This window comes from Dreissena polymorpha, chromosome 13 (genome assembly GCF_020536995.1).
Source record: "Dreissena polymorpha isolate Duluth1 chromosome 13, UMN_Dpol_1.0, whole genome shotgun sequence".
NCBI classification, from domain to species: Eukaryota; Metazoa; Mollusca; class Bivalvia; order Myida; family Dreissenidae; genus Dreissena; species Dreissena polymorpha.
Window position 1 is genome coordinate 48,266,979 of NC_068367.1, and position 26,738 is coordinate 48,293,716.

Sequence of the window (26,738 nt, forward strand, 5' to 3'; positions counted from 1 at the left end):
AAAACAGAAATGAACTTTAGTTGTTACTGTGTGTTCTCCATGAACAATACGCAATTACGCTACACAGTACATTTTATGGTGCCGTTACCAGGATGAACCAGAAGTGCCACTCATTTCAACGACCAACAGGAAAAAAACCAACGCGACATGGAAAACGGAGAACAAACAACACTATACGGAATGACGGGCCAACGGAGAAAAAAAACGCAGATGGAAAAAACGGTCAGTGTTTTCATAAATTATTGCAAACAGGGGGTTTATTTCAAATTTTATCAAGTAAGAAATAAAAAGTAAAAGGCGTCATGACAACGAAATTTTTAAAAATTGTTTTAAAGAATTCTACGTAGTCAGATGTTAAAAATAATAATGATGATAATCAATTATGTACGAACAAATTTTGTAAATATCAAAATCGTGCCAATTTTACATTTATCGGTACATTTTTATAAATAACGGTGAATTGAGAAAAAAAGAGATATTTGAGTTTTACATTATTTTTATGAGTTATAGAAATAATGAAATTAGAGGCGAACAAATCATTGAGAATATTTAAAGAATTTTATATAAATTGTGTATGATTATAATATAGATTGTATACGAACGTGCGTTTTTTGCGCACAAATCCATTTTAAATTGTTGGTATTTTTTGTAAAATTCCATTTAATTAAAACGTACAAGGAAATAATAATATCTTATATAGTTTTGTTTATTATTTTAATAAAGAAACTTTGGCGGTGGTTTTATTTATTAATATAATAGAAAAAACTCGGAGATGATACAAATATTCAAAGAATTTACCTAGTATTTTACATTGGCAGAATTAAGAATTTAGGAATTTAGATTACTTAAAACAGTTTTGTTTATTATTTCAATAAAGAAAATAAGGCGGGTTTTGTTTATTAGAATGATAAAGAAAATTAAAGAGGACAAATAAATAATATTATTGAAAAATTGAAAAATAGTTTTCCGAATTGTTAAAAAAAGATAATAGGAAATAAGAACATTAATGGTAATTGCGAATATGAATAGGGCAGACACAAAAAAAAAAAAAATAATGTACATATGTATATACGTCATTGTGTTGATGCAAATATATGTAGGATATCGGTAATATTGAAGGTCTTGAGTAATTTTAAGTAAGGATATCGGTAATATTGAAGGTCTTGAGTAATTTTAAGTAAGAATTTAATGCGATCTGACGCGTATAGTGCAGGTAAAATATAATGATATGTACGCATTAAATTTCTAATATAATTGTTTAAGGGTTACAATTATATTTTATGAGCACGGCTGACTGATCAGCGTTCGGACATACCGAGCCCGAGGTTCTGATAACCTTAGCGTCCTCATGAGTAAGAGAATTTATCCCTGTGCCATCGAAGCAAATTACGCTATGGACAGAAGATGCGATGTCGCATAAGAATTATTTGAGTAGTTTGATTAGGAGCAAAGACCTGAATTTTGAAAAATACCGATACGTGTTCTTATATTATGAATGCATATATATAAAAGTCTGCCTTGTCATAGTTGCGCATCTTTACAAGTGCACAGGTCAAACATGTCAATAAATCTATGCCCAACGGCAAAACTATAGTGATAAAGACGAGGTTTATGAAACCATGATATGAACAGGTACGTCTATCATTACCCATTACTCTAGGTAAATAAAGTGGCGCGCGCCTGTCAAAAATTTACTGGCTGCACGTGCGTAAAATGACAAAATACCAAATAGTCGAAATAGTAATGATATTATGCCTAAGGCGGTACACAAGTCATATTAAGTAAATGGCTTGTCAGATGTCAAACTGTCATGTACTTATCCGAAGTATGTTTTGAGGAATTGACTAATATTTTTTCGTTGTAAAGAATTTATTTTTTTGAATAAGATATCACAGTAAGTTGTCATGACGATATTTAACAATAACTAAGGGGATATTTATAAATGTTTGCCATGATTTTGAACAACTGATACTTGTATCACCACGACGCAGATAAAAATATCGAGATTTGAAGACAACGCCGAAGAAGAGCGACTTCGCGAGACAACGCCTTCCACAACGAATAGAAGAAACAAACAACATAATTAGAATGGAACATCACCGCGTTTACTCTCAAAGTGAATACCTGGTTCTATCGCTAAAAGAAGACCAACGCTAGAAGATTTCGAAGGACAACAAGTGACGCAACACTGGACACAATACTTGTGACGTTAAACACTATAGAGTAGATGCAGCCGTTCAACTGTTTGATGTGCGTAGATAACGCATTTGGAATGATACTTCCGAGGCCTAAGACATCAAGGAGAACACTGCTATAGTTAATACCTCGTGAGCATTATGGCCAATAGAAGATCTTAATGTCCCGCTGGGACCATCAACAAACGTACAATCAACAACAACAGAAACAACAATGCGATCACAAAGGTTTTAACAGACGTCACAATTGATAAGCAACGCGGTACGCATCAACACCATATCCAGAGACAACATCACAATGGATTCAACAACAGAAACAACGACGTGATGACGGCTGGTTCAGCGACAAAAACAACAGAAACCACGATGACATATCCAGCCTCGATGTGAACCTTGATACGCAGATGAGTGCAACCGACCACGTGCGATTTGCCTACACAGCTTGGCGATAGATAGAGCTTCTTCACGACAGCAATTGTAGATAACATCACCCATGAATCAACATAGACAGAAAACAACAAACCAAGACTTCTACTTGACAGCAACAGGTACATATTCAACCTGGGCAATACCTACTTCGAATGGACAGCACAGGAGGTCACTAGTCAAACAACGCCTGTAGTGTTACGTGGACAATCGATCAACGTCATTTAACATTGATACATGATATTGTAAGACACTTGTCATTCAGGATTTGATCTTTCTAAAGATTTTAAATCATAAAATATAAAATCTTTCTTTAATGAAAATGAGGTGTGTCGCATAATTGGTGTATTTCATGTATATTCCTTGTTCGGTGTAACTGAATACATAATATCTGTCTTCATGAAGAAATGCATAAATGGGCATCATATGTCGTCGTCAAATTAGACGAGAAAAATGCACCAAGTTATTGCCCATGGCTGGGTTCACTAATTAGTTATGTCTATCGCAAGCACATGCAGCACTGTTAATTTGTGTATATTTTCATGTTAAATGACAGGTGAACTTTTATATATGCAGTTAAACAAACGTGGTCTCGCTTAATTATTGGCATATATATGCACAAGATATGTAAGTCACACATAAAGCCATCCCGTATCAGGTAATTCAACTCATGTTAAAGTCAATCATCCAGACAGCCGTCACCCAATTTATTTGTCCATTATTGTATAAATTGGCATCTGCGTTGTATGAAGTGGAGTCCTAAGTTTGACAATCGAGTAGAGTAGTCACGCTTTCTTGACGTGGTGGCCATGTCGGCCACCGCGATGTAAAATTGTACTTCATGAACATTGGAAGCGTTGTGTTAGAAATTATTTAACAGAAATAAATCTCGATGAAAACAGAAATGAACTTTAGTTGTTACTGTGTGTTCTCCACGAACAATACGCAATTAGGCTACACCTAGTTACTCCCCCTGTGTCAAATTCAATCTATTTTTCGTTGTGGCAATCTTGACCTTAAAGATATCGACGTGAATCTTTCGCATGACACACCGTCCAATGATTGTGAACAATTGTACCAAGTAATTTTAATATCTCACAATGAATGACATAGTTATGGCATGGACAAGATCATTTATGGCCATTTTTAACCTTTGAACTCAAAGTGTGACCTTGACGTTGCAGATATCGACGTAATTCTTTCGCATGACACACCAGAAAACCTGGTTAAAAACACTCAATGACAAATTACTACATTTTCTGTCCCTGCAAGATTATAATAACCCCTTCCTTACTTGATACACTGGCATGTACGTAATAACTCTTCATTTAAATAAAAAAAATATTTAAAAAATACAGGTTTCTGAAAATTAAGAGAAATGTTTTTGAGACACTCTAAAAATATTTTATTGGTGATCAGATACCAGTCCACTGTATGGAATGAGTTAAGTGTCAATTTTTCAACCCATAATAACACAATAAATATGCCCTAAAATGTTTGCCAGCTTTTTTTTTCATTTTACCATTTACCACTTATGAAACATATTTTCACGCATTTGTAGTCCCATAGAAAGTTGTATTCAATTTAAGACCTATCTTAATTACTTGATTCAAGTTTTAAGGCTTCATCACCAAACCTTAAATACAGATGAGCACCAAACAGTATAGTATTGTTGTAAAAACTGGTCTTGGAAAATCGTTATTTCAGTGAGACAGCAGTTACAGAAATTATATACTGCTAGATGTGAGACATTTACTTGATTCTGGAGACATTGGAAATTAGCTATTATTGAAGTAGCATTGATTTTCCTAAGAAGCAGCCTTGCAAAAACAATGCTTTAAGACTGGGTCGTAAATTTTCAAATAAATATAAATCACAGAATCCTCTCAAGAGAAAAGCCTGAAGATTTGCTGAAGAGAAAAAGACAAACCAGTTACAGATATTAACCCTTTGCATGCTGGGAAATTTGTCGTCTGCAAAAATGTCGTCTGCAGAATTTCTAAAATTAGCATTTTCTTCGATTTTTTTCAAAGAATACTATCAGAATAGCAAACAGTTTGGATCCTGATGAGACGCCACGTTTTGTGGCGTCTCATCTGGATCCAAACTGTTTGCAAAGGCCTTTAAAATTCAGCTCCAGCGCTTTAAGGGTTAACAGTTAAGTTAAAAACTCTTCTATCTGATACAGAGATTTTAGGCCTTTACAGCAGTATCGTGCTCATTCAGCCCTGGACATTACTGACTCCAGAGTAACTTCAACTTATTGATGAAACTGTTAAAAAAACATTAATTGTTTTAATTAATAAAAACCTTTAAGTTCCAGTGTCATTAATTTTAATATAATGCTTTCTATTGTATTACATAATTTATATTGTTCTTATATGAATTAATTTACCCATCAGCATCTGTAAATGTCCCTTATAATAATAATAATAATAATAATGTAACACTAGGCATATGATAAAAAAACATCAGATAAATATAAGAATTGACAAAACAAACAATACAAAACAGGGCAATTTACCATACCCTATTACTTTCAAAGTTAATATTTAAACAGTAAAAAAAATAAAAATTGATACACTTGATGTAATGAAAGTAAATTTCTACTTAAAAATTTATTTTGATGATAATAATATAAGTATTATTTATTATTTATTAAATTATTTATTGATGTATGTTTATCTTTTTGGATAATAAAATAAATACCAGTGCTTTTAATCTTGATATACACAGAATTATCAAAATATTTATACATCAACACATGATTTGACTGATCCCTGTTTTTCACAACATTCATATTCTAGACTTAATTAATTAATTCCAACATCCAGAAATAAACATTCAGTGTATATTAAACTAACCTTTCACACAATTCACAGCACACCCCAAAAGTCAAACTCAATTAACATATAAGAGGGCGGCAAGAACCACTAGGTTGCTTATCTGAGACTTCCATTAACTGAACCATGTAGTTTTAAAGAGAATTATTTTTAAAGTAATTTTGCTAAATATGTCAATATAAATCAGGTAACCTCTGGGGTGTGGCAAATTTTAACCCTAGGGGCAAATTGATCAAAACACAATTAGTAGGGAATCACTAGGCAGGGCTTTTTTTCCTTCTGTGACAATAGCCATTTTTCACAACTTTGGAAATTTGCGACTCAAATTTACACAATTTAAAGAAGTTTGAGACTAAAATTTTCACAATTTCAAGAAGTTCGAGACTCAAATTTTCACAACTTCAAGAAGTTCGAGACTCAAATTTTCACAATTTTTGAAAGTTCGCAACTTATTTTTTTCACAATTTCAAACAGTTTGCGACTCATTTTTTCAAAAAATGGGATGGGGGTCAAAGGCCGCTTTACAAAAACAGGAAAAAAAGCCCTGCTAGGACTATGCTTAACATAAAATATGAAAGCCCTGACCCTTGTCATTTCAGCAAGATTTTTGAAGATTTCATTTTTTTTATGTATTCAAGCTCTGGTGACCTAAATTAAAAATGGACTGGAACAATTTGAACAACTTTGCAGGTGGGCGACAATCAACGAAGAGTCATTCCTGTCAAATTTCATTAAAATCTGCAAAGTGGTTCAAAAGGAGAAGTCATTAGAAGAAAAAGTTAACAGATGGAAGGATGCAGTATCCTGAAAGCTACCCATAAGCAATATTAGCTCAGATGAGCTAAAAATGGTCAATAAAGTAATAAACCTTTCTGCCTGGGGAGAAATTATTACCGTAAAAATGCAGTCATAAGTCTACCCGTTCATAAGTCCGGGGGTAAAAAATTATACGAAAATCGGAAATTTTGAATATGTCCAAGTCATAAGTCGAGTCGAAATTATTCGTGCAAGAATTTCATAAACAGACGCAAATTTAAATGTACGGGAAGTTTTTATTCTATACATAGACCATGACGTCAATATAGCACTGTAGGACGTAGACATAGCGGACACGTGTATTATGTACTTTGTTTAATATAATCAATACAAATCGATATATATTTAGGAAATCGAAAATAATATATGAAAATATAGACAAGCAAATCATAATGAACCACATAAAAACAAAAAAAACAAACATAGGAAACCAGAACTTATATACATGTACATCGTAATTTACACATCAACGAAATACGAAATGCCACACTCGCGTTCAGCAGCACTCTTATTAATTGATTGCTCTGCAAATTCTATCACGCGTATTTTAAACGTATTGTTATACGCATGGCGTTGGCGTTTTCGAGGCATTTTCACAAATCAAATGTATTAGTCAAATTTATAAATTATTATTATAAAGTTTGCACTAAATTGTCCACGCTAGTAATAATCCACAAACTTATAATCCGATGACACACTGTGATCACTGTAATCAAATCTTTGTACTTTTAATCTGACTATCAAAGCAATTGCTTAGTTCCTCGGTAAACACGTTTTTATGACAACGATTAGCATAACCAATAGACCGCTAACTCCGCCTTTGTTCTACATAACAGTTTCAAAGGCGGAGCTAATATGCATGTGCTCAAACATAATTGGACGATTGCCAGTGAATAACAAACTCGCGATTGGTTAAACATGTCGCTTCACAAATTATTAATTTTATTTTATCGGCGAGAAGGGTGATGCTTTATGGCTTCTTGACAGGAAGCGGCTTTCCTTTGATGACGTCAAACTGTCAATTCACACAGAGTGCCAATTCTCGCTCTACTTTAAAAATGACTCGATCTTTTGTTTACACGTTCAGTTGTAAAAAACACACCTGCTTACATGAAAACTTTGGATTAAATTATGAAAATAAAAACGAGGGAAATGTTGCGGCAAACTGTGGTTATATTAATTGGTAAGTATCAGTTAAAAGAGGAAATTTTGTGTGTCGTATTTCAACAAGTTTTCTGTACAACAACAACTTTAACCATTTCTGCGGGGATCAATCTTAGTAGAATGTCATCATTATTTTTCATGGACGACCTCATAAGTCGAGACTGTAAATTTAATAAAAAAATTTAGGAAAAAAATCTCGACTTATGACTGCATTTTTACGGTACTATAAATCACTAGAAATGTGTTTACAAGAAAAAGAAGTTTGATAACAGATTTCTCATCTCAAAGTTTTGTTTCAATTGAGAGAAAACCATGTGTTTGTAACATAAGGATAATTATAATAAAGAACTATACATTATTATTCATTATTTTCTGTGAAACCATTTATTTTCGTCAGCAAGAAATTTCGTCCTTTTAAAAAAAATGACTATTTCGTCAGCACTTAAATTCGTCCATTTTTGGTTTTGAAAAAAAAGGTACGGGTTTTTATGTATATGTACACAAATAGTAGATGCAGTTAAAACCAAACAACCAAACACAAATCAATATGTTCTTTATTAATTTGTAAGAAAAGCGCAGAATATATTTCAGTCAGGTGTTGATCACACATCGTCATATTTTAATTGCGTTTAATAGTATTGTCTTTAATCCGGATTTGCCGCGTGTTGGCTGTATAATCTGCAACACCCCTGAAAAACACAATACTGGTACACACAATGGGTAATAAAGTTGTAAACAATTAGAGCTAATCAACACTATTATACCTAAACGAAGTCGACGCATTCGATACAGCCTTATTGCATTCGCGTTTTAAAGGAAATGTCAGTTGTCAGTACCCTGTATAATGTACACCCCTTTGTGTCAAAACCAGATTTAACTTGAGTGTGAATAGTCTACTGTTTCATGTTCTTTGTATCAATACCATCCGGGCATCTGTACTATAAGTATACCAGTCTACAAACAAGGTGCGCGCTTCCGCATATGGGTATTCGGACGTTCAAAAAATTGACCTACGGTTAAGCGTTCATGCCGCCGAACGCATTTAGCAATATAACTCGTTTTTTTTCACTATTTCTTTACTTGCAAAAAATACTAGTGGCTTATAACTTACTTTGCAATCTTTTTTTACTGGCATTTTGCGAGTGTGCGAGTGTTAATTTCGAGCCATGTGTATATGCGTGGATTACGCTGGATTTAAATGCCTCATGCCTACGGTAATTCAGTCTTATTTGTTTCAAATATGGGACACGATTGTTCATTAGGATCTTGAATTCGTCCATCGGTCGAAGGACAAAAAAGACGAAAATTAATGTCTGACGAATAATAATAACGGTTTCACAGTATGTACTGAATTTATATGATATAATTATGCAATCTGAGAAAACAAGCTCAATGCATTAATCTCACAGGCTTAATAGGGAGATCACATTCCCCTGTTATGAAACGTTCCATTTAAAACAAGTCTCTTATTAACAAAAATCCAGTCTATGCAGAAAGTGTGGAGAGCACAGTCTAATCTGTGAGGCACATGCACATTTATCAAACCTGGTTTTCCAGATAATGGCTCTTATACAGTAGACTCTCTGTAAACTGTACGGTCTGGGGACCGGCCTGATCGTCCGGTTTTCAGAGAGTTACGGTTTACCAAGAGTAGGCATATTGCCGAAATATGCATTGTATGCATTGTGTACAAAATCATAAAGGAATAATACAAACCATATAAATTTGCATGAACCATGTGATAACTGTACGCATGTCATGTTTATGTTTAAAGTATTCTTTAAAAAATGTGCTTTTATTCGACTAAAAGCAAAAATACCATTCCATACCGATTTTAGATCTTAGAATATTAATGCTGAAGATGCGTTTGAAATGACAAAAAAGCAATGAATGAATTTGCAGACAGATGGATGGATATTAAACAGTCATATTTCTCACAAGTATAGCTGACAAACCAACAAACAATCATTTAAGCTTAAAAAACATGGCTACATGTATAAGATCTTTTAAACTACCCGAGAAAATCACAAGAAATTTTGCTTCGCAACGGCATGCATTAATTTTGTAATTAAACTGTTTATCATAAGACGATCGAGTCAATCACTTTCTGGTGTTACCGCACGTCTATAATAGACATTCAAATTTTGTTTTACATTATTAAATCGGACTTTGATAGCGCGGAAACGACTTGACACCTTTATGGTATGTTTAATCCGATTATTGATAATCGCGCGAGCAGAATGTGTGACACCGCACGCGCCGTGCTGACTATGTATTGTAATTTATACGCCTCGGGCATCTTGAGAATTTAGACCGTCCGGTGTACTCAATGTATTTTATTTTGAAAATGACGAAATTCAAGGAGATTTCCGTTAGGTGTCCGGTTTTGAGAGAGTTCGGTTTATTCAACATCTTTTAACAAAGAAATAGAAGGGGAAAATACGGGGCTGGCTCAACCGTTTGGAATCGAGATTTCCGGTATTCGTAGAGTCCGGTATTGGCAGAGTCTACTGTATATTAAACATACTGAATAGAATTATGAAGAAGAAAACCTGGCATACATGGTACATAATGAGAATATCCAAGTCAATGAAAAACATGAGTTATTCTTTTAAATCTCCGCTCATAAGGCAGCCAATGCACTAGACAAAATATTGAAATGCCACCTAAGACATACCGTTATGTAGTTTTCCATCTGCCACATCTTGCACATGCTTATGTCCATGGCAACATGTTGTTGGGCCATTTGGTACTTTAAAGATTTATGATTTAACCCCTTACCACTTAGATATGTATTTTTACACATGTGTAGTCCCTTGGAAAGTCAAATTTAATCAAAGACCTTTCTTACTAGATTCAAGTTTGAAAGACTTCATTTCCAAACCTTAGATACTAATGCTCAGCAAACAGCATAAAACCTGAACAGATTGCGAGTTACTTGCAGGCTATTCTGGTTTTATGCTGTTTGCACATAGCCATTTTCACTTTGCTTTTGAGTGGGAAAGGGTTAAATGACTACATGAAAGTCTGCACAGCCTTATCAGGAACAATAGTTTCTGCCTAGACTAGATTTTCGATTAGAAGGGAATTCTTCAAACAAAAAAAATCCATAACAGCCGAAAGTGTTTTTCCTGATTAGCCTTCGCATACTGCACAAGTGCACTGATCATTTAAGTTTATTTCACTTTAACCCTCAATTGATCATAGGATTTTAGTGCTTGCATTTTTCACCATTTTACAGTCACCAGCACATCCATCAGGGTTATTCTTATATGACATCAATGTTATCTCGAAACCCTGCAGTAAGCAAATACATGTGTTTTTATATAAACTATTCAATCACTGATAAAGGAAAGTTTACAAACAAGCCAGACACCAGCTTGACTGCATTATTCATCACCTGACCAATTAACAACAGATTCCTTAGGTTTCCTTTTTCTCTCCACAAAAAATTCCTCCCAGAATTGTAGGGTTGTGAAAGTAATTTTCCAAACTTCCAACCCGAGCATGTACTGAAGGAATAGGGCAGCTCAAATCCTAAATTGACTCGTAACATTGATCAAAAGGTTAAGCGTACATTCTCAAACTACAAAATATGTTCATATTGTAGGACGGGGATGCCACCACATTACACTTTTGTCTCAGACAACTACATTTATGTCAGAAATAAACCTAAAGCAAACAAGGGCTGTTTGTAAAACATGGATGCCCCCCATTTGGGCTGTCAGTTGTAGTGGCAGCCATTGTGTGAATACGTTTTTGTCACTGTGACCTTGACCTTTGACCTAGTGACCTGAAAATCAATAGGGGTCATCTGCCAGTCATAATCAATGTACCTATGAAGTTTCATGATCCTAGGCCTAATTATTCTTGAGTTATCATCAGGAAACCATTTTACTGTTTCGAGTCACTGTGACCTTGACCTTTGACCTAGTGACCTGAAAATCAATAGGGGTCATCTGCCAGTCATGATCAATGTACCTATGAAGTTTCATGATTCTAGGCCTAAGCATTCTTGAGTTATCATCCTGAAACCATTTTACTATTTTAGTCACTCTGACCTTGACCTTTGACCTAGTGGCCTGAAAATCAATAGGGATCATCTGCCAGTCATGATCAATGTACCTATTTAGTTTCATGATCCTAGGCCAAAGCGTTCTTGAATTATCATCCAGAAACCATCTGGTGGACGGACCGACCGACGGACGGACCGACCGACCGACATGTGCAAAACAAGATACCCCTCTTCTTCGAAGGGGGGCAAAAATATCAAGTTCACACGCTGATTTATGTGTTTTTAAAGTTTCAGCCTTCTAGAAGCTAATTCATTCTGAATTATGTGCGACACTTATTTAAAAAGGTAATTTTTGCTAAAAAAAGAGCCAAAACTGTGATTGTGGCTAAATATCCTATAACCAAAATATGGAGATGTGCAAATTCTGGTTCATATTTTTAGGTAAGCCCTATTCAAAAAGTGCTTGTAAACATTTTGATATTGGCTTGCTCAAATTTTCAGTTTTGATTATTAGACAGACCTGACAATTATTTTCTTCTCTAAGGACACAAGCTTCCGCGGTTTTCTTGGCATAATTGACTTCTTGTGCCTTTCTAGCTTTGTAACCTTAATAATATGTCTAACATGGACTGAGTTTCATAACATTTCTTGTAACTTATTTTATTTAAGCATTGGTTTACAGACACTCTTGGGTCTTGTCAAATAATGATGAGAAATTGGGTGAAATATTTGGGTTTTCTTTATGTACGAAATATTGACAAGTATATCAGTAGCGAGTATGCAAACATATCGTTTATCGTTTATTCTTATGACTTTATTCTTACGATAGAAATTAAAAAGGATAATATGTATATTCAAATAATGTATATATGCAATGTTAAGATAAAGTCTGAACAATTAATAATGGGAGGTATTTACAAAACTAAGACCTGGTTAAGATTTATTTAAAGTAGCAAACACACTCAGGGTGGGGTATAATTGGAATCAATAACATGGAAAGTCAGACCTGATTAAATTTCAAATAAGAACACATTGAGTCCAGAGTCGGCATATAGATACGAGATTATAAGTAACACTCATGGTCAATAAACAGCACAGATGAAAAGGTCACCTATTGTCTGGGGTACAAAAGTTATAGTACTGACGAAAGTAACAGAATTACTCTATATCAATAAAAATTGATTAGTACCAATATATATTGATTAAATTTTAGTATATCCGCCAAGCAAGCGAATACATGAAAAAGTGTTCCTTCTAGAATATTCTGACGAATCAACCAATGAATAATAACCATACTAGCTGAGGACCAATCAAAAGTTTAAAAAGAAAAATATGCAAATTAATTTGGGGACAAAATGGGGATGTTTGGAAGGAGAGTGGCACTCCGCGGTTGAGTTAGCGTTTAGACTTGGAGGTGTACGGATCGAGAAAGATACGATCATGTAGCTATCAGACTGTATTTGTATAACCGAAAATATTAAGTATGTTAGACATTAAATTGGAATAGAAACTGATACATGGTGTTGTTGAATATTTTATCCTATATTATGCAGAGAAACCGATATAATAGAGAGGGACCGACTTGTCCCATGCGCGGCACGAGAAAATGGTAGTTAATGCAAAACTCGTCATCTTGGCATTATGCGCATGACGAGATATCGAATGATAGGCTACACACTGGTAATTTAAGAGTAATGAACATTGTTAGTAACTATGTGTCGTCTATGAACTATGAACGATTACGGGACACAGGACGTTAAACGGTGCTCGTGAACCAAGGATTCGAACAAAGAAATACTACCACTTACAATTACGAAGCCATGGAAAACAACGCGAAGAAACTCCGTTTCGGCAACTTCTGTAACCAGTAACAACAACCGTGAGCCGGGAACAACGACATCAGACCGCACACATTCTGCAACTTCCGGTGAGTGACTGTTTTATTTCCTAACGCTTGTATCAAAATGGCAAATCAAATAATCCCTGAATTATTTCAAAATTTAAATGAACAAATTAAAGATGTTAAAACGGCCATAAGCACTCAGACTATTTCACAGGTGGTACAATCATTTGATGGAAATTCAAAAGAATTTAAAAATTGGATTAAAAATGTAGAAAAATATGGAACACTTACCAATTTAGATGAGAATAAATTAAAATTTGTTGCTTACCAATCTAGTAAAGGGCTTGTTAGTGATTACATACATCGTTTTTTGACTGACGATACGACAGGGACATGGACAGATTTAAAGGAACAGCTTAAATTAAGATTCGCGGAAATTCAAGACCCACAATACGCTTTCTCATTATTAAAGACGACTAAACAAAAGACCGACGAAAATGTTCAAATATACGCTGAGCGACTTTTATCTCTCGCGACTGACGCATACGAAAATATTGAAGGAAATTTAGACTATAAAGAAAAACAGTTAGTAGAAATTTTTATTGACGGATTATCGCACGATTATTTGAGACTTAAATTAATGCGCGAAAATCATGCAACGTTATCAAATGCTTTAAAAAGCGCTATACATGAGCAAAGTGTCAGAGCTAGGTTTGAGTTACGATCACAAATAAATGGACTTGATAACATTACGACCGATAATATTCAGACAGGTATCGATTATATTAGGTCATCTATTGTTTGCACATATTGTAAGAAACACGGTCATTCTATTGAAATCTGTCGCCGTAGGCAACGCGAGATAAGTGCATATACGGTAGGGCGGAACGGTCATACGATAAATCAAAACGATAAAAGGCGCAAGAAAGAATATGACAAAAATTGGAAAGATAAAATTGATTGTTGGAATTGTGGTAAATTAGGACACTTTAGTAGAGAATGTACTCAAAGAAAAACGTACATTAATCGAAAAAACTAGGAAATTCTTACCAAAAAGGGGTCTATGGTAAGAATGAAAAAGTCGAGACATATAATATCGCTTTGTGTGGTAGTCCAAATTCTTGTGTTATTTCAACAGGTGGTTATCAATTTAGGAGCTTGATAGACTCGGGCGCTCAAGTCAGCATCGTGAGTAAACGTACTTATGATATGTTAAAACAAAAACCCGCACTGATATTTCAAAAAGTAAATCTAAAGTCGGTAAATGGAAATTCATTACATGTCCACGGAAGTGTAAAATTGAGATTCAAAATAGGGAGCATATATAAAGAGCACATGTTTTTTGTAGTAAGTAACGTTAATAGAAATGTTATTTTAGGAAGAGACTTTTTACAAGATAATGGTGTCCGTTTATACTTTGATTTAGGATGTTTGAGGATTGATAACTGTTATGTACCTCTAGAAGAAGATGTACATCTTTCAACGATAGCGAGATTAACTAGGCATACTGTGTTAAAACCACAAACTGCATATAGACTCTTTGCTCAAGCTAAAAGAAAATGCATACGTTCGAATACGAATTATGAATTCAATGGAATAAGCAATTCTTTCTTTGATAATGAACCCGGTTTAACAATTGTTAATTCAGTCGTCAAGACAACGCGTGATAGACAATTTCCCATTTTAATTATAAACAATACGCACAAAACAATAAGGCTTAGACGACACTGTGCCATAGGGCGAATAAAATCGGTAAATGATAATGAAATATGCTCAGTACAAGAAGTTATTAAAATAATCAGCCGAAATCAGGTTTATCTAAAGATGAAATCTTATCAGATTTACGTGTAGATGAAAATCAAAAAGAAAATATTCTACCGATACTCTTAAAACACAGAACTCTCTTCGCAAGAAATAATTTAGAATTAACACAAACTTCAGCAATAGAATTTACCATAGACACAGGGGATCATCCACCCATTAAATTAAGGCCGTATCGAACACCATTAAACAATAAGGTATTCATAGATAAAGCCATCGACGAAATGCTAGACGCAAACATAATAAGTCCGTCAAGAAGTCCGTGGAGCTTCCCTATTGTTTTAGTAGATAAAAAGAAAAATAACCATGATTCAAATAAAGATAATAAAGATGAGAAAAGGTTCTGTGTTGATTTTAGACAATTAAACAAAATTACAAAACCAATTGCCTATCCATTACCATTAATAGATGATATATTGGCGTTATTAGGTAAAAGTAAATATTTCACCAGTTTAGATTTGATATCGGGATATTGGCAAATACCTATAAAGGAAGAGGACAGAGAAAAAACGGCTTTCGCTTCGGGATTCAGGGGTCTATTTCAATTTAATGTTATGCCCTTCGGTGCCTCCTCCGCCGGTGCTATATTTCAAGAATTGGCTAATAAAGTACTCAAAGGTTGTGAGAGCTTCGCTGTGGCGTATCTAGACGATATTCTAATATTTTCACCTGACTTGCAATCTCATTTATCACACGTAGATACAGTACTACAGAGTCTCAGTAAACATAACCTAAAGCTAAAACTATCAAAATGTCAATTCTTACAAAGAGAGACTAGATACCTAGGCTTCATCATAGATCAAAATGGTATAAGGCCGGATCCGTTAAAAGTAGAAGCGATCCGACAATTCCCCAGGCCAAAGTGCGTGCGCGATGTACGATCTATCTTAGGTGCAGCGGGATTTTATAGGAGATTCTGTCCGTCGTATTCAGAAGTAGTCGAGCCTCTAATTAATCTCACGAGAAAGAATGTCCCATTTAAATGGTCAAAACAATGCGAAGATAGTTTCCTACAATTAAAAGACTCATTTACGCAAATCCCTTATCTTTCATACCCTGATCCAAAACAAGGTTATATTCTGTATACGGATGCATCTGATAAATGCGTCGGAGCCTGTTTGACTCAAAAATGCGACAGTAACGAGACCGGGGATTATGTGGGCGAAAAGCCGATATTTTTCATATCGCACAGATTAAGCCCCACACAATGCAAATATAGTACCATTGAAAAAGAATGTTACAGCATATTTTACAGTCTAAGTAAATTGCACCATTATTTACACAATGCTGAATTTGTTATAAAGAGTGATCACAAGCCGCTTAAGTATTTATTGGAAAGTCCGATGCAAAACAAGAAAATACAATTATGGGCCTTAAGTATAGCGGGTTACAACTGCAAAATTGAATATATACCGGGAAAAAAGAATATTATTGCTGACTTTCTAAGCCGACCTCCAAAAACCAAAATAAAGAATAATCAATGCGATCAAACAGAACTAGAATTAGATATTAACGATAAACATTTGACGATCAGTTCGGAAATAAATGGACAAAACCAGACGCGCGAAATTAATGTAATTGACTCTACGCATATCAATCACAGGCAAATAATTGATAATATTATTACCCCGCAACCAATCCCAGTCGACGACACAGCGTCGAACAATAATATATCAGGGCTTAATGTGCAAATAGAACAAGAAAAAGACCCTCATATATCTGAGATTAAAGCGAGATTAAGATTAGGGAAACAGAACAAGAGTGAAGATGACAGATATTTAACGGTTGATGACATACTGTACTACATATCAAACGTAGATGAGGAACCTACTCTCAGGCTGTTTGTACCTAAACACCTGACTGATTCAGTTGTCAAGCAATACCATGATGAAAACGGACATCCTGGGTCTCAAAGGCTTTTCCAGACGCTAAAAGAGAAATATTACTGGCCTAAAATGTTCAAAGAATTGAATGATTATGTATCTAAGTGCATTATATGTCAAAGTAGAAACTTAAAAGCAATTAAAGCTCCCATATCGTCAGATACCTCCATACCGCCGTTTCCGTTTTCAGTTGTTTCCATAGATATATGCGGTCCATATCCGAAAACGCTTTCCGGAAATAGATATATAATATGTTTCGTAGATCAATTCTCAGGATACATAGAAGCTTTCGCTTCGCCTGATAAGTCGTCTGATAGCGTAATACACCTGTTAATGAACGAGATTTATTGCCGTCATAGTTGTCCTATAAGAATTATAACTGATAACGGAAAAGAATTCACAAGCACAGCTTTCACGGAAACATTAAAATCAATGAACATTGACCACGTAAAGACGACAATATATCACCCCGCGTCTAATGGCATGAACGAGCGTTCACATGGGACTATGAATAATATACTATCAAAACGGGTTCAAGAAAATGTACAACAATGGGACGTACATTTAAACATGTCTTTAGCGGCAATGAGATTTTGTACATCCGAGACTTCGAAGCACACACCGTTCTTCTTACTTTTTAATAGAGACCCTATTCTTCCAATAGACAACTTGTTAAAGCCTAGACGTAAATATCACGGTGAAGATTATCATAAAATAATATTAGAAGAACAACACAAATCATTTAAAAAGGTATGTGCCCAAATTCAAAAATCGAAACGTAGACACGCTGATTATGCGAATAAAAATACGAAAGATATTAAATTCGAAATCAATGACCCCGTTTACTACAAAAACTTTCAACGTACGAATAAATTAGACAGTAAATGGAGGCCATATTATCGTATAATCGAACAAAAGTCGCCGTTAACATACGTAATAAAGAATCAGTTAGACAACTCAACTATTAAAGTTCACGCTGATCAAATAAGGCACGCAAATATCGATGAATGGCCAATGATAGATAAACCACTAGCGCGCCCGATTAGAAAAGCAAATTTAGCCTTTGCGGACGACACATTATCTTCTGATAGCGATTCAAATACGTCAGTACATGGGTTACCTGTAATTACGCAACAGACCCGACAGATTAGAGATAACACGGATGACGAGGAAAACATACCGCTCGCTGAATTGCAAAAACATTTGAGAAACAAACCATTCGCGGATATACAGTCAAGCTCCAGTGAATCAGATACGATGCATTACAATAACGGTAATTCACAAAACTCACCGGTACGTAGGTTTGAAAATGATTCTTCAGACGATCAGATGCAAATTGACGCAGTAGCGTTAAAACACAAAAAACGAAAATTGACAAAAAGGACTTCACGTTCAAATAACGCAATGAAGAAAGCAATTTTCACGTGCCTTCAGACAATGGCTGAACACATGTAAATGAATGGACTACAAAATAAAGCGAGATAGATGTCGAGACTTAAAGACCCCCAAAAATTGTGTATATAGAGAAATATGTTTTGAATGTATATGTAGTATATATGTAAAACAGGATTATAGAGGACGGTATCGTCCGATTTTGATAATGTATCGTCATTAGCATGGATTTACGGGTTTAGAATGAAATGAAAATGTCATACTTTAGTATACGGGTGAAATACCACTTATCCGTGCGCAATAGCAACCAGCTCTGAAACGTAATAAAACTTTTGGGAGATATTTACATAGACTAAGATCCGATTTAAGATTTATTTCAAGTATGAACACGAATACATTTACACCCAGGGTGGGATAAATAAATTGAAAAGTTCAATACCATACGTTAAGATTAGGAAATTGAAGGATTATATAACTGACAGACGGTTGATTAACGGAACAGGTCAACCTATTGACATATAGGATTGTTATTACATCATTTATCGTTGTAACGGTAAATATGAAAGCGGTCAACAGAAAATCTTATTTGTACAGGCTATATAAAGTTTTATGTCACACCGAATAATGAAGTTTGAATAATTTATTGTACAAATATGGTTTCATTTCCCCAATGTAATTCAATTATCGGGAACTTCTGTTCGTATGGTCTTAGCTCTATATAAACAATAAGGCTCGTAGGTCAACGTTACTTCAAACTAATGAAATTTAGATAATTGATTATATAAGTGTGATTCCAATTTCTCAAGGTAAATAACGATACAAGTTCGGATTGAATGTATATCGGGATCTGCATAATTGATTATAAGAGTGTTCGGTATCGTTCCAAACGACGCACAATACCTGTATCGTATATCGACCTAATCTTATTGACCGACGCTTTCGTATGTTTGCACATAAGACATTATACAAATATACGCGTATCAGACCAGCTAATGATAACGCACTTGACAACGACGTAAATTAACGCTAGCTTATGCCCTACAGCTCTCAAGTAAACACCTTTTTAGGCGTAGATAACATTTTAACACAGTTTGTAAATATCCTTCAAAGCAACACAGTCCTTTTATTAGTATAATGCAAAAGATACAACTATATTGCTATAATACATTAAATTTTTGATACTGATCATATATATAGTTTTTTTTTCGTTTCTTTATAAGAATAACTACATTAAGACAAGGGATTTTGTTTGTAAATTTTTGTTCTCTAAGTAAATAAAACATAATAAAGCACAATGCATTTCATTGAATAGACAAATGCGTATAGTTTAAATAAAACATAATAAATTTGTGTCATGAGAATCGCGTTCCTTTAGCACATTCATTTTATCTAGGTATATAAACACAGGTGTGATAAGTAATCTGAGTGCTAATATAACAAATTCGATTTACTATAACTATGTAAATAGAAAGCCCGTTTACCATTCCATGTAATTAACCCTATACGGTTTGCCAATGCGATACAAGTTAAGGAGAAAAACAGCGCTCCTAAGATAGTTGGCGTGGTTTGCCTGCAGCAACATGCGTTCATAACGCATTTGAGATCGTGATCAGATCTTAACACCCCGACAAAGAAGACGAATATGTCATCGACATGCAGATATCTTCGACGACGATGTATCCGTCGAGAATCAGATGACTTAACAGACGACTTCAATTAGGATCCAACATTGTCGACATGGATCCAAATTGTGAACCAGCATCAGTACCATACAACGAGTGGACTGTTAATGGACATTTCACGCGTCGTCGAAAATGATTTTTAAAGATACGATGATATGAATGGACTTGATGATGAAAAATCGCGCGTACTTTGTACATATATTAGGTGAACATTTTATCGTCTATGAACTAATATATATATGTGTGTTACCTTTATTTCATGTACATAAACACTAATTATAATACTACAGTCATGAATGCAGACATTCTCCAGAACTATATATAATAAACGTTTGAAGTATTCTAAATCGTGCAACAGCCGAGGACCAACAGCTTCTCCGACCGACCATCATCGTCTTCATTCGGAAGCAGACGTCTTCAATCGACTGCATGTTACCATCTACAACCAGATGTCTCATCTCTTCACCTAGACGCCACATCGCCTCCAGCGAAGATGTCAAAAATGGACACTATTCGTATTGGATTTTCCAAACCAGTGACACATTCCACTTCATTGTGATTGACATTGACTATTTAAATATTCCGACGTTTTATTATTTCAGCAGAAACATTCGATAAAAATTTCATTAATAATTTGCAGATTTTCATCATATATATGTTTTAGTCACTGATGTTTTCATGTTTGCGTGTTTGATTTTCTACATCGTATGTATTAATATGTTTTCGTTTACTTCCATACTTACATTCTTAAAGATTTTTCTGTATCCTAAAATACATAAAAATCAAATTGAGAGGATAAGTTGTGTCAAATAATGATGAGAAATTGGGTGAAATATTTGGGTTTTCTTTATGTACGAAATATTGACAAGTATATCAGTAGCGAGTATGCAAACATATCGTTTATCGTTTATTCTTATGACTTTATTCTTACGATAGAAATTAAAAAGGATAATATGTATATTCAAATAATGTATATATGCAATGTTAAGATAAAGTCTGAACAATTAATAATGGGAGGTATTTACAAAACTAAGACCTGGTTAAGATTTATTTAAAGTAGCAAACACACTCAGGGTGGGGTATAATTGGAATCAATAACATGGAAAGTCAGACCTGATTAAATTTCAAATAAGAACACATTGAGTCCAGAGTCGGCATATAGATACGAGATTATAAGTAACACTCATGGTCAATAAACAGCACAGATGAAAAGGTCACCTATTGTCTGGGGTACAAAAGTTATAGTACTGACGAAAGTAACAGAATTACTCTATATCAATAAAAATTGATTAGTACCAATATATATTGATTAAATTTTAGTATATCCGCCAAGCAAGCGAATACATGAAAAAGTGTTCCTTCTAGAATATTCTGACGAATCAACCAATGAATAATAACCATACTAGCTGAGGACCAATCAAAAGTTTAAAAAGAAAAATATGCAAATTAATTTGGGGACAAAATGGGGATGTTTGGAAGGAGAGTGGCACTCCGCGGTTGAGTTAGCGTTTAGACTTGGAGGTGTACGGATCGAGAAAGATACGATCATGTAGCTATCAGACTGTATTTGTATAACCGAAAATATTAAGTATGTTAGACATTAAATTGGAATAGAAACTGATACATGGTGTTGTTGAATATTTTATCCTATATTATGCAGAGAAACCGATATAATAGAGAGGGACCGACTTGTCCCATGCGCGGCACGAGAAAATGGTAGTTAATGCAAAACTCGTCATCTTGGCATTATGCGCATGACGAGATATCGAATGATAGGCTACACACTGGTAATTTAAGAGTAATGAACATTGTTAGTAACTATGTGTCGTCTATGAACTATGAACGATTACGGGACAGTCTGTTTTATGGGAAAAACAAGTACTTGCATTATTTAGAAAGATCTTGAGTTATTAAAGCTTTCTGATTGGGGATTAAATCCCAGACCCTTCTTCCATATGGCATATCAGCTAAGCCACTTGCAAATTTATAATTATTACATTACCAAAACAAACACTTAAAGACTTAATATTCAATCATTAATCATTAAAATATTTCTTATTGTTGTATTCAGGTTAATAATCAGCAATTGCTTTGTACATTTAATTACATTATAAATATAAAATATTGATTTTACACGGACATTGTATTTGAATATTTCCACTTTAAATACATCTGTAATAAATTTAGATAGCATAAGGAGCTGTCTTGATTAGGCAGATGAATACATTCTGCTGGGTTAATACTAACTTTGATTGAAAAATAACACAATAGCCCATGACTTTATAGGGTTACATGAAACAGTCATCACTTACTTTTCAAAGAGCTCTTTCAATCCAAAGAAGGCCAATTTTCCGAGTCACAAACAATTTTTCTTGGAAAGAGTGTAAATGCAAAATCTTTACAACGGAAAATGGAATAGGGATATTGTCCTTGCTATCCACATACTAATAGCTGTCACATTCATTGGTGTTTATAGCTGCTGGGAATGGGAGATTATTTTGCTTCAGCTCCACAAGAAAATTGATCCAAGACGCATTCAATCCTAGTTCAATGTCTCTCATATGGAGAAAAATGCAGCCACATTCACAGAAAAGGACATTGAAGTATTCTGTATTTGTATATAAGAGAATTTAAGCCTCACTCTGAAAATACCAAGCTCGATGCATGTGTCCAAACTATCGTCCCAGGTTAGTCTTCATGGGCAAATCAGGGACAACACTTCCCGCTTTTATGGAATGTTCTGTAACGTTTACACAGGAAGTCTCTTCTACACAAAACTACAGTCTACTGGCGGAAAGTGATGTCCCTATGCGGCATAATACTCACAACGGCGTATTAATTACTGTATGAGGAGATTCAATGCGCATTTCTTACGATTCTTTGATGTTAAAAAAATACTGAACTGTACATGTACATTTTGTAGTTTGAAATGCAAAGTTCAATCGATTATTAGTACAGGATAAAATAACTCTATTCATTTTGGAATGTTGCTTGTAAAAACAATTAGTCTTTCGGCCTTTCGGCAGGCTGTGTATTAATTGCAGATAATTGCAGTTAAAGTTACAGGCCTTACTCAAGTGTTAATGGCTAACAACATTAGACATGTGTGGTCATTGATGCAATTAACGGATCAATTATCTAATGCACAGTATCAGGAGCAGCCTGGCGAAGCGGGACGGTGAAGTATCAAAGAAACAAATTTTCATCTTTGCCGACACTGGGATAGTTATTCGCACTTCGAGATAAACCACAGTAAATACATGTAAAATCCGGACTCGGGACAAATTTTTATATCGAGATATCGAATTTTTTGAGATAACGAAAATCGAGATATGCAATGCTTATTAATATACATAAAGAAGGAAAAAAGTTGGGACATTCACCTTACCTCGACATATCGAGAAAATTGAGATAATTATGTGATATCGAGATAACGAGAGTAGACTGTATTTTGCATTTCATTTGAAAATCACATGGGACTCTTCAATATTAAGAGTCTTATTTTACTATAGTATATAGTGGGAACCAAAACATTGTTTACATATTATTTCTGGGCATTTCATAAATTAAGGTGTAAATGTTAAGTACACATTGATAAAAAAATATATTTCGTATGTTAACTCTCACAATATTTAATACCCATATTTCCATTGAAGATACTGTTTTCATAGAAACAATATATGTAGTCGACAGCGAACTTATTACAATGAATAGACACAGGTCATTTAAGCACAACTGATGTATATGTATTGCTCCATCACCAAACTAGTGGCACCTCAAGAGAAACCTACTTAAGAGCTCCAAGAATACATCTCCAATAGGCTCACAATTTGGTTTATTGCATTTAACAAAAAGACTAAGTTCAATTATAGCTTAGGATGTCTGTGTGATTTTTTGTGTGGGTTTAGCCATGTAACACATGAATTGACTTGCATGGTGACATAGACAACAATGTGAAATTTTAAAAGGAAAGGCAGTTAAATTGATTGGTAACCTAAAGTATTAAATGTCAGACAAGACTGCTTTTGCTTTTAAAGGGTTAAACAAGATGTGTTTGTGAAACAATATGTCCCCCCATATATTTGACCTTTGACCTTGAAGGATGACCTTGACCTTGACCTTTCACCACTCATAAAGTGCAGCTCCATGAGATACACATGCATGCCAAATATGAAGTTGCTAACTTCAATATTGCAAAAGTTATGACAAATGTTAAAGTTTGACGCAAACAAACAAACCAACAGACAGGGCAAAAGCAAAAATGCCTCATAGGTCCTGATAGCGTAGAGGTTATGGTGTTCACCTATCAATTCAGAGGGTGGGATTTGATCTCCACTGTGGAAGCATTCTCAATGCCCAGAGACACCAAGGACTGGTTCTACTCTGGAAGTGGACTTAAATCTAAGTCAATGATTTAAACTATGTCATATGATTTTTTTTTCTTTTTTAAACAAAGACTTATTGTAGAAAGGCTACAAATAAGTATGGATTCATCTCATGCTAATACTAACATTTCACAACCATAAAAGTCCTAGAGTGAATTTGTTTACTAGACATTATCCAGTAATTTAAATAGGACAAAAATCAGTCCGAATGTTTCCACTTTCTCCCCCTGTTCACATTCTATATTTAATCTTTTGCATTGCACGTAATGCTTTTAGGGGCTCAATAGTGCTTGTATTTGTATCAATCTTAACTTAGACTTATTGAAAAATAGTTTGGCAAGTATTTATCAGTATTGGATCAGGACTGATGCACAGGAATGTTTGTTTCTGTACTAGATCCACCTGTGCCAGAACATTGAAGAAACAAATATTTTAGTCAGCATTTTGTTCCAAAGGTGTTAAAAGTGTGTTTAGTTACGCTCTTATGAATAGCTATACATAATGATCTCCTTTTTTGTGTTGCGGGCAGGCAGGGGCGTAGGTAATGGGGAGGCATGGGAGGCGGCTGCCTCCCCAATATTTCGGCTAGTCGTCGTTATTTAAATAAAATGTAAAATCCCCAAAAATCGCCGTCCCCAAACCAGTAATTTTGCAATCATGCGCCGTCAGTGCAGAAGCCATGTGTTCCCTCTCAGTCTTCTCTGAGGTTGCCAATAGTGATGTGTCAATATCCCTTGTAAGGTGTCATAAACCAGGGGCCCGGGTAAATGTCATTGCGTAAATTTTTGTATTGTTCTTTTCCATGATTGCACTGTCGGTGTTTTGATTAAGGACAGGCTATTCTTTAAATTTTAACAGATCGTTTTAATTCAAAGGTAGCTGCCACTTAAAACAATTTTCAGTAAATATACGCGGAAAAACATTAATTTTATTGAAAATATTTTTGTTCTCCAAGTATAACAGTTATTATTTGATTAGAAATCATTGAAACAGTATCATATAAGTAAGTAAGTAAGTAATAACTGTTGAGATTTCTGGTTCGTCAGGGCATTGGACTAACTGATTTCATGACAATCTGTGAGTGAGACAAAAATCGAGCATTTAAATAAACATGAAAATTCCCCCAAAATGCACCATATTAATTGTAATTGTAAATTTTTTCGGAACCACAGGAGAGGACAACCCTCTCAAACGAACCCCTTTATGTTCCCAGTACAGAAACTGGACCGCCTCCCCATGCAATGTTTGAAGGTTATCTACGGCCCTGGCAGGTGGAGCTACCCTCAAGATCAGGACAATTAAATGTTTGTTTATAATCTAATTTGTTATAAATAAGTGATGCATTGCTTTGTTTAATATTATAACATGGTTATCAAATTAATAATGTCTCATAATTACGCTACATTCTGTGGGAATTAAAGAAATAAAAATATTTAATATTTAATATTTGTAACCGAACAAAATATGGCAGAAAAACACTGTAAATAAAGGCATTTGGACATTGTTGAACACACTGCACGTTGATTAAGATACTTCATTAGCCATTTATTTGTAAATAATGCTGAAATCATGTTGGTTTCCTCTACAAAAGACCAGTCAAATCTTATCAGTTAACACTGCACAAAGGTAGACATCCATCCAGATGTTACAAAGATTATCCAATCACTTATCTTCACAGGCATTTCCTCTTTCATATTAAACACTTGCCAGTGCAAGAGTAGATGTTCAGAAGTTTGTTTACATTTCAAATGAAATCATTGCGAGTGCATGCTTCTTTCTGAATAATTTTGAATCTGTGCATTATGTGCATGCAAATGTTAATGTTTTTTGGTATTATTATTTTTTGAAAGACATTACACATAGAATAATTTGTTTTATAGTTCTAAGTAAAAATGGTATTTATATCCATAATATACTGTGATGGTAATACATATGTATCATTCCATTCTATACATTTACTCCAATGCAACATAACAATCTGACTTCAAAAAAGGTAAAACTGTTGTAAAATATGTTCTGTATACTTGGTATTTTACTTGAATTTCCCCAAGTCTAAATAAAACAAGGGCTGTTTGTAAAACATGCATGCACCCCATATGGGCTGTCCGTTGTAGTGGCAGCCATTGTGTGAATACGTTTTTTGTCACTGTGACCTTGACCTTTGACCTAGTGACCTGAAAATCAATAGGGGTCATCTGTGAGTCACGATCAATGTACCTATGAAGTGTCATGATCCTAGGCAAAAGCGTTCTTGAGTTATCATCCGAAAATCA

At 34.6% G+C, this 26,738-nt stretch overlaps 1 protein-coding gene across 4 annotated transcripts in view; it reads right to left on the reverse strand.

Moving 5' to 3' along the window:
* LOC127854804 (ras-associated and pleckstrin homology domains-containing protein 1-like) overlaps positions 1–26,738 on the reverse strand; it is a 143,949-nt gene that overhangs the window by 72,275 nt on the left and 44,936 nt on the right. The gene's annotated exons all lie outside the window — the stretch shown is intronic.